At 42.1% G+C, this 10,446-nt stretch overlaps 1 protein-coding gene across 3 annotated transcripts in view; it reads left to right on the top strand.

The window, feature by feature from the left end:
* Positions 1-765: 765 nt before the first annotated feature.
* Positions 766-10,446, top strand: part of PPARG (peroxisome proliferator activated receptor gamma) — a 124,755-nt gene continuing 115,074 nt past the window's right edge. Inside the window, exon 1 of one of the 3 annotated variants that reach the window (XM_055413559.2) lies at positions 766-1,003. The gene's annotated coding sequence lies outside the window, so the exon portion shown is untranslated. Of the gene's footprint in view, positions 1,004-1,799; positions 1,938-10,446 lie in introns of those variants that run through there. The other 2 variants (XM_055413555.2, XM_055413554.2) reach the window with 2 other exon arrangements.

Genomic DNA, 10,446 nt, shown 5'->3' with positions numbered 1-10,446 from the left:
AACTGCCAGACTCAGAACAGGGTGTGCTTTTCAGCAAATGGGATCGGAAACAGACAAGGTAAGTAAGGTCTTGTCCAGAAGACCAGAGGCTTTCTAGTTGGCCATCTCTCAGCCCTGCTTTGGACTGGTTGATGGGAGTGGCAGGAAACGAAGGTGCCCAGAGTCCACCCGGTCCATGCACGAGGCAGCTCGGAACCCAAACTGCGCCTCACTCTCCCAACCTGAGTCCCAGGCTCCGCCCCACTCGCACCCCCCCACACACACACCACGTGTCCGGCTTCCTCGGCGTCAGAAACACTGCTAAAAGAATTTAAAAAATTCTGTCAATGAGTTTAAGGAATACTTAAAATTTTTACAATTAAACTTTGTCACTTTAAGTGAACCATGAATACCAGCGGGAAATACGAAATGCGAAAGTGTTGAGTGGGGTGGGGGTGGCGGGGCGGGGAGCTGAAAGTGTGCAGCGTCATTGGGTAGGGGATTAAAAAAAAAAAATCAAAAAAACAGGTGATCCTTAGTACGTTCTCATTTCTTTCCTCCTTTTTAAAATTTTGACTTAAAAGGATGTTACTGAAAAGAACTTGAGGGGAAGCAACAAAAACAGCCGCAGACCACCGTGCGAAGGCGAGACCCGCGGGCCCGGAGAGGGGGCGGCTCGGGAGCCCCACACCTCGTCGGCTCTCCCCGACGTGACCGCGGGCATCCTCCCCAAAAAAGGGACCGTTTCGGGGCCGCCGCCCAGCGGCGGTAGCGAGGAACAGGCGAGGCCGGGCGCAGAGTAGGCTCGCCCGCTAGACGGTGGGCGCGGCGCGCGGGGTCCCTACTGTGCGCCGGGCGGTGGCGGCGCCGCCGCGCCCCTCCCCGCGCCCCGCGCCCCCGCCCCCGCCCCGGCCGCTGCGGGCGGGGCCGGCCGCACTCGGAGCCCGCGCCCGAGCCTCCGCCGCCCGCGGCGCTCGGGTCGGCCGCCTGGACACCGGAGCGGGCCGCCAGGCCACCGGCGCAGGTCAGAGCCGGGCTGCCCCGCGGCGCTCGGGGGTGGGCGCGGGGCGCGGGGCACCGGGCGGAGGGGCCGACGGGCTCTCGGGCCGAGGGGGCCCCGGGGGCGGCAGGGGTCGTGGGCCGGCGGCGCCCGGGCTGACAGGTCCCGTCCCGGCCGAGGGTCGCGCCCCAAGCAGACGCCCGGGCGGCGGAGGGCACGGGCCGCGGGCGACGCGCGCGGGGGAGAGCTGCGGTGCGAGCCCGTGCGCCCCGCGCGCCTGTCCGGGGCTCGAGAGCGCCCGGGTCTGTGAGCCCCGGCGCCGGCGCCCAGGGAGCGAGCGGTCTGGGAGCCGCTGCCCGGGGAGCCCCGGAGCCCCCGGCGCGGGATGCCGCGCGGCCGCGGGGGTCCGGCTCCGTCTCCGGCGCCCCGGCTGACCACCGTGGGGTCGCGGTGACAGCTCCGCCTGGGGCGCACTTTGGGGGCGGGCGGAGCGGGAGGGGCGCGCTCCCTCAGCCTCGGTGCCCTCGCGCGCTGGGCTGGCCGTGAACCGAGCGGAGTGGCCCGGGACGCGGGGCTCGCTGGCGCCCCGGGGGCAGCGGATGGAGAGCGCGGGCCCTTCCCACCCGCTCCGCGGTCCGGAAGGTGGCCGGACGGCGCGGTGGCTCCTCCACGTGCCAGGCTCGACTGCCGCTGTGCGGAGCCCTGACCGGGGAAGGTGGACGCAGGGCTGGCTTCCCCGAAATCTCCAGTCCCTGCGTGCACGGGGCGGAAAGTGGGTGTGTATCTGTGGTCCTTTCTGCCTCGGTGTTAGGGGAGGAGCCTAAGGTAAGGAGGCTGAAACTGGGAGTAACCTATCTGCGGCTTTTATATAAGGTCAGTGGTTAGGTAAAGAAGGGGCCTTTACCTCCGCCGGTGATCAGAAGCCTGCGTCTCTAAATTCTTAAGTCCCCTTGCTTAGGTGAGTCGGCTTACTCTGTAATTGCACTCTGTTGAAATCACTGTTGGTGAAGCGTGTCCAGAATTTGCAGAACGCTGCTCGTGAGGCTCGTGGTGATGATGATTATTCTGTTGTTATTATTTGGTCGTGCTCTTGTTTTACCGCGAGAATTTCATTCACTTGGGTCTGAGAGTAATGGTTGGGGAAATAGTGTCAATTATTTGAGGAGAGAAAGCTTAAAAGAACACAGCAGTCTGTCATGAAGAAACTAAAGTTTTCTTTTTTTCAAGATTGAGGTTAACTTGTAAAATTGATTTGTATAGATCATTGTCTGAAAACAAAACCAGACACGATGATTAACTGAGTTGTCTGAAACCTGTTGCTGGAGAAACTTGGTTTTGAAGTACACTATTTTCACGTCAACTGTTTTTATCATTCATGAAACAAATTGTAGTTGGAGATATTGAGAGAGTAATGACTAACACTATTTAGAAGGCACTGGGCAAACCTTGGACATACCCCAGGTGTTTGGTGGCACTCTTCCTGTTCATAGTAAAGGGATCAATCGCTGACTGAAAACAGGACCTCATGACCGTCTAGATGATTTTTACAAAACCCTTCTGTAATAAAGACCAATGTAGATGTTCACTGAAGCTTCTCTCTTAAAGAAATTCTTTCCACTTCTATGAAAGGTCTGCAGAAAACAAAGATGCTACCAGTCAGCTTTCTGGGTGATACTTCAAAAGATCTTTTTCAAATTTGAAAACAGTTTTTATGTTGCCTATTTTCAGTCGGATTCAGTCTGTGAAGTTAATAGGCACCATAGTATTCTATGATATACAAAACGCTTAAATGAGTGTCCTTAGCCAAAAATTGAAGATTGTTATAAAATCATCCATTTTAGTCTTACTGAGTACTTCTTGTCATTATGCTTTATTTAAATTATAATGATATGTGATACTTCACTTGCTGATAATTAGATCTTAAATTTAAAGATCTTAAAAAAAATTTAAAGATCTTAGGATCAATTAATGACCCACTGCTCAATCTCTTGGAAATCACTGGAAAGTGTGTAGAATCTGGTGATTTAATTTTTAAATCAAAATTCTTTTTCATGTTTAAAAGTTTGTTTCTTGCTTTTATGATAACTACTGTAAAAAACGTGGCATCAGTGAGGTATAAAGGTTTGGAGATTTCCAGGCTAAGTTTTTTAGGCACTGGTTTTTTCATGCTTTTAAATTTAAAATAATATAATTTATTTTAAAATTAAAACTAAAATATCCACCTGCATCATATTCTTTATTAAACTTAGAATGCCTTGAACATATTTTTGCAGTTGGCATTTTAAATAAATATTGCTATTTTCTTTGAGGGGACTGTTTCTTCACTCTTCGCTTCTTTGTATATTTTTCAGAACATTTTAAAGACTTAACTTCAGTTCAGTTCAGTCACTCAGTTGTGTCCGACTCTCCGAGACCCCATGAATCACAGCATGCCAGGACTTCTAAAAATCATGCTATTAATTATAACATCTCTATGACATTAAAACTATTATCCCTGTGTATGAAAATTTATACAAGAAAAAAGCATGACTTTAGGAACATGCATTACAGTACTGATCATAGCTAATTGCTCTTAATCAGTAAAAAAAGAAAGTAAGCATTTGTTTAAATAAGGATGTTTGCTGCTATCCCTAATTATCAAGATAATTATGTATTGGACAGTTGTATGAATGGCACAGTAATGGAAACACACACAAGTATTAATAATACATTTCGTTTAGTTTTCAAAATTGTGATGTGGTGTTTAACTGTCGGGAGAGTTTCATGAAAACAGTATTAAAATAATACTTTACAAATGTTTTATATATCCTGGTCTGTTACTTTTGCTTCTTTCATCGAATTTATATATGCCCAATGAGCAGGACAGAAAATGTTGGTCATTCTAATTTGTGGATGTTCTGCTGAATTCACTATCAGTTGAACTTGGAAATATAATAATGTCATAAAATGTGGCAAGTACACTGAAAGAAGTTTTGGGTTCCACTAAAAGTAAATATCAGCTGTAGAGAATTTTGGTTAAATCCTAATCAAAAAAGTCACCAGCCTATGGATATAAACATGTGTCTCCCACCACCTTCAAAATTATTAAACTGAATTTCTAACTTGCTTTTATTTTTCCTAGCAGATCTCTGTACTGCTTTTGACCACTTGAGCTGTTGCTTTCTCTCTTTAGGCCTGAAAGCTACAAAAAGGGCGGTGATTTAAAAAGGTTAAACCTTTGAAACTGATCTAATTTGACTCCGCAAAAATACAATAAGATCTGTAAATAACCACCTTACAAGCATAGATAGCCTCAGTGTATCAAACTTCAGTTAGTGTCATAGCTTTCTAGATGAAAATTTTAAATTGAAGACTATTTTTAATCCTCCCCGGATTTGTCATTTACCATTTGTATTTTATCACAACACAGAGGTAGATTTAGGGGAGTTTTACGGCGTATCTTTTGAACCCATTCTAATTTTTATTTACCTAAAATACTGTAGGTTCTTGAAAGGAAATCAGCTCAAATAAAGTAGACTGTATTTGGGGGAAAACTTTTGGAGATGTGAAGACAACTATCACCGATAATAGTGTATACTTAAATTATTTTTTATTTTAAAAAACAGGTTTATATAGTATTAGTATTTTTCTTCAACAGTCAGTGCACACCTGTTTTAATAACAAATGTTTAATTCAGACTGTGAATGTTTACATTTTTAACCATTTTAATTATTATAGTGAGACAAGTCATTTATCCTTTCTAACTCTCCGTTTCCTTATCAGTATAAATGGGAAAAGTATTGGAATTATTGTTTTGTGCTCTCTTTTTTTGTATGATTTTAAGACTTTATCAGCAAATCTGTGCATCTTAAATGATATGACCTTGTCCCTGAATTTAATTGAGCTAATTCTTTTACAAATATTAATAGTTAACCCTAGTACTAATTCTGAGATTCTTAACAATGAATAGAAGATAATGCTTGCCACATGGTGATCAATTTATCAGATGTTTGTGACATGAGATATTTCGTCATTATTCAGTTTAAAACTGTATTTCCTATTCTCTGGTGACTTCGGACAAAAATCAGCCTAAGAATTATTTTTGTCCTGTTGATAATATCTCTGTGAGTCCTGTGTAGACACAGTGTGTAGCCTTTCGTGTCCATTTTTGCGTCTTCACACGTTTAGAAGGTGCAAGCTGTGCTTCTATTTGATGAAGTTCTAGTCTTTACATATTTTTATGGCATATACTGTGAATGCTTAATGTGTGTTTGTTTTACACTGAGGCCTATGATCCCTCAGCTCAAAAGACATTTTAGTGTCGCCGCTTAAAGAATAAATAGGGACCGTGCTTGTCGTAAAACGTGGGGCTCCTTCTAGGAAGCCATATCCAAAAACATAGGCTTTTAGTGGCTTGAAAAGTGAACATGCCTCCTAGGAACCCACCAGTTTACTAGTAGGGACTTATTGGAAAAGCATGTAATTAAGGGTTCAGATAATAAATTTTAAACTCTTCTTATGGATTGTTAAAAAATCCATTCTATTGTGAACTGTCTCCTGTGCAAGAAAGTAAGGGCCTTGACTCCCAGCTTGGACCCCACTCTGTTCCCAGTTTGCCCGCAGAGGCCAACTGGACCTCTTTGAAGTGTGCGGAGGCAGAGGACAAAGAAGCGGTAGGCCATGCCTGTGGATGCTGTTCCATTTCTCTGTGGCTTTCCCTTTGCAGCTGGGAGTGGGGAGCAGCTCATTTCCATTCCCTTCCTGGGTCTTCTCTGGCTCTCTCAGAGCCGTGGCTGTACCTTCAGCTTTTCTCAACTTGAAAATCTCTTTGGGGATGGGTTTCCTTTCTGTACTGCGATTTTTCAGACATAAAGGAAAGAAATGAAGTCATCAGTTCATGCACCATGAATCATTTACAATGGAGATTTAAAACTGTAAGGGAGGATTTACACTCGATCCTATAATAGTTTAGTTCAATTTGATTCAGTGTCTTAAGAAACAGTTTTTATTTCACTTCAGTAGTTTTTTCTTTTAGAAGATAAATTCATTGCTAGTTTTAACTGATTTTTCTTTTAAGAAGCACTTCAATTCGTGGATTCTTCTAGAATTGTAATATGTGGATAAGATCCTTTGAGACACATTTCCTGACCTTCTGGGAAGAGTTCAGATTAGCATAGACCCGGGATGTGAAGTCTGCACAGATTACCGTAGATAAGGAGAAGGTAGCTAGGAGGGAGAGAGAAAACTAGGGAAATACCCTGAGTGGGAGTGTAAGAGGTCTGTGTGCACTCACTTCCCACACTCAGCGGGTTGCACAGTAATCGAGCAGAGACCTGAATGGAAGGGGTTGGTTTCTAAGAATTTACCCTGTGCCTTGGTGACATCAGAAACTTTTAGGACCGCGTTGAATTCTAAAGTTGCTGCTTGGCGCTGTCACTGTGTCGGGCGCTCTAGGTTGCTTCAGGAGAGAGCCCCAGCAAGTGAATGGGAAGAGGATATTATTATCCTGTGTGTTTAAGGAATGACTCCTCCTGTATGGTGAAGACTGCCTCCTGCAGCAGCAAGATGCTGGAAAGAACTCCTCCACCTTGACCCCACCCCACTGACCATCATTTTGCCTCCGCCATCTGTGTCCTTTGAAAGTTTGGAGTCTGCCTTCAAAATGCCAATATTCCTAGCAGGGTTAATTCTTTAAGACATTATCAGCAAAATTTGAGAGGTTAGTTTCCTAGTTTGCTTGCTACTGCAGGCAAAGCTTTTAAGGAATAATAAACACACTTGAAAGGTAAAGAGGGGATCAGGAGAAGGCAGAATAAAATTAAAGCGAGTCCTGTCCCCAATTCTCCATAAACCAGCCTTTATGAAACCAAATTTGAAAATAGTCACTGAGATAGTAGTGACACAAAAGGGTATATTCTCCCACACAGGCATATTTTTTTCTCTGAAAAATCAACACAGGGGAATTCCCTGGTGGTTCAGTGGTTAGGACTCTGCGTTCTCATTTCCAGAGGCTGGGTTCAATCCCTGGATGGGGAACTAAAAATCCCACAAGCTGCACGGCCTGGCCTAAAAACCAAAATCAACATGTGTTGTAATTCTTCCTTGAATCATTTTTTCCTTCAGAAAAAACAAATCGTCATTCCTAAATGTCAGTTTAAGAAGTTTATCAAATTTAAGGCTCTAGGAGTTGGTAGTTGGCTAGCATAATTAGATATATGGCTGTTACTTCTGACTGTCTTCCTCTCTCTGTGACATTAGACAAATTATCTAGTCCCTTCTTGAGTGAGTTCTTCCAGACTTATAAAGTAGCTTTCTAACAGATTGAAATGAGAGGAATCTCTCAATCACGTCATTAAAAAATATGCCAAAGATGTATAAATAACGCTTAAGACTTTGGCAGATCCTCAGATCATAAAATTTTATACATACTTTATTTTTCCTTTTATGTTTTTTGTCAAAAATACTTAAGGAAATCAACGTGTATCTGATGGAAATAGAAGCTTAGTAGCCACCTCAAAAGCAAGGTCATTAATTCTGTGAATCAGCTGATAGGCAGTGTTTAACAGTTAAGTACAGGCCACCGTCATGGGTGTAAGTAAGCATATTGCATACTTGCGTCATTCACTTTTCCACAGTGTTACTGAAGTCTAAATCTAAATCAGAGAATTCCTAAGTCCCAACTTACTGTTGTTTTTTTTCTGTCAGTTGATAATTACCTGGGTTTTGTAAACAAGGTTTTGATTGTGTGTGGATGAGTACTTATATAAAAGCTTCCTCTTTTTTATGTGGTGGATGAAGTTATGAAAGAGAATAAACATTTGAATGATGTATATATATATAAATGAAGAAGATACTGTAGCAAATTATTTGCATATGTTCAGAAAATTCAGAAGAGTGAAGAAAACACCCAGGCCTTTGCCAATGTAGGATTACTACATGTTTTCCTAAAGCATTTGGAATTAATTAGAAATACCCTAGTTTTATTTAAAAGCAATATACTTTTAAACTTTGTTTTCAACAAGGCCCAGTTTGTTGACTTTCAGGATGAGAGCAGTACAGTGTCTACAAAAACATAGATTATTAATTTCTTGAAGCAGGACTGACTGGTTTTACTCATCTTTCTGTCTCCAGCACATAGCACAGTACTCACTAGGTACTTAATACATGTTTTTAAAAGAATCAAGAAATAGTCTATAATAAAGAGTGGTCCTTGGAGCAGCAGCAGTGTCTGGGAACTTGGTGGAAATGTAAATTCTCAGGCCCCACCCCAGACCTACTGAATCAGAAACTCTAGGGATAAGGCCTGATAATCTGTCTTTCAACAAGCCCTGCAGGGGATTCTCTCCTGTCGTGTGTGAGAACCTCTCGCTGCTGCTGAGCCCTGTGTCCCATCTGAGAGCCTGGAGCCCAGCGCGCTGCGCGTTTCGTCCGGATTGTTGTCCCTCTTGCCTATGGTTAAGTCTCTTGATGTATGACCCTATAGGTAGTGATAGAAGCTCTTGAGATTATCCTGTCGGTTGGCTCTGTTGGTTTGACATTTTATTAGTTAGAGAGACTCAGTCTTGTTTTCGATAAGCTCATGTCCGTAGAGGCTAGCCAGTTACTTGCTTAGTCGGAGGATCACTGATTCCCCTTAACTTAGCATGGCTGCCAAGAATCCCCAGTCTGTAAGTTCAGAGACTGGATTTTATACAGTATCTGAGGATGGCCTGGCCCTGGAGGGCCCACATTAAACAGACTTACAAGACACAGATTTGTAAACGTCAATTCCAGTTTCATAATCGTAGAAAATGTACTAGTCTTAGTGATTGTTGATGATAGTTGTTTTTTTTTCTAAATCCTAAAATTCTGTGATTCAGGAATTGAAGACACTGATTCTCTTATGTATAGCTGTTGTCATTATCACTTAGTTCCGCCTGCTAAAAAGGCAGTTGGGCAAAATATTGCACAATCTGCTGCTGTACCCCTACTTTAGAGATTTTTTCCAAAGAGGTGGAGGATATAGGACAAGCCACATACACGAAGACTTTCATACAAGCATTGCTATAGGAACCAATATTTGGAAATAACTATTCAACGGCAGCGGAATGCTTAAGTAAATTATGATGTAATTAGTAGGTGGAATGTTATGTAATTGTCAGTGACAAATTGGAAAACTAGAGCAAACTTGAAAAATATTTTTTGAAAAGTAACATAAAGAATGTATGTGTACCATTGATTGAAACCTTATATAAATGTGCATATGACGGGACAATACAGAAGTTACGAAAAAATGTATTTTATATTTTAAAATATATATAGAAGGCTTTTTGTTTGTTTTTATGTTTTTCTCTCTTTTCCAAAGTTTAGCCATTAATATAAAATTACTTCTATACTTAAAAACCTACATTTATTGCTTTTATTTTTTAGTACGTCTATGACCCTGATCAGTAAAGATCAAGCAAAGAGTAAATTAAACATTGAGAACCCTCTAGCTATTTTATTGCTTTTAAGCCATTCAAAATAATTTGAGACAGTACATGGATTCTTTTCTGTTATACCCAATGTTATTTCACACTTAATTTTCTCTCACATACTGGGCTTCTCTGTACTCTGCTGGACTAGTCTCTGGGAGGAAAAAATACACCATCTTTGTTACAGCCTCTTAGTTTTCTCAGTCATACATATGGTTTGATTTTGTTGATTTCTTTGGGCCTGTGCTCTATTTGATCTTTAGCATCCACCAAACAACAGCTATTTTAAACAATAGTTTCCAGAGTTATTTTGCTTTCCAGCTATCCCCTTTTCAGTCTTTTTCTAAAAACTATGTATATGTATTATGGGTTTTCTTTTCCCTGAAATTAAATAACTTCGGGATAGTTTGTCGTCTAACTCTGATAGAATTCTGAACTTGTAACCATAAATAGCTGATGCAGAAGCACAGGAGGGTAAACTTCTATTACAGATGGTTATTATGAGACCTTGATATAATTTGTGATGAGTAGAGGTTTCCCAAACTCTTGTCAGACCTCAGAGTGAACACAGTGAAAGACACACACACACACACGGCAATATATATGTGTATGTATGTTTACTTTCCACATACACACACACAGAGCAGTGTCCTTTGAATTGAATACTTCTTCCTTTTTTCTGTTACATTGCTCTAGAAAATCCAAAGGGAAAATTAAATAGTTTTGCCTGCGACCCAGATTACAGGTTACAGTTTTCTTGTCACTTTCTTTGGAACTTCCTTTGAGAAATTTATATCAGCCTGATGCCTTTAGAATAGGCTTTATCTAAATGAAAACAAAATTTTAAACGTCTTTTTTAGAAACTTTATATCAGGGATATTAGCATTTCTCTCTTCTTTTCCCTCCCCCGACACCATTTCTGATGATTTAATCATTAATATAGCCCAAGCAAACCTCAGCGGGTAACACAAACCTGGAGATGACCCTCCCACTCCCAAGAACAAATCTACAGAGGAGAAGCTCCTTTTTAGTGAA

The sequence above is a fragment of the Moschus berezovskii genome, chromosome 24, assembly GCF_049115385.1.
Source record: "Moschus berezovskii isolate FMDL1 chromosome 24, NW_MosBer_1.0, whole genome shotgun sequence".
NCBI classification, from domain to species: Eukaryota; Metazoa; Chordata; class Mammalia; order Artiodactyla; family Moschidae; genus Moschus; species Moschus berezovskii.
The sequence above is the reverse complement of the archived record's forward strand: the minus strand, read 5'-3'. Positions and strand labels throughout refer to the sequence as shown.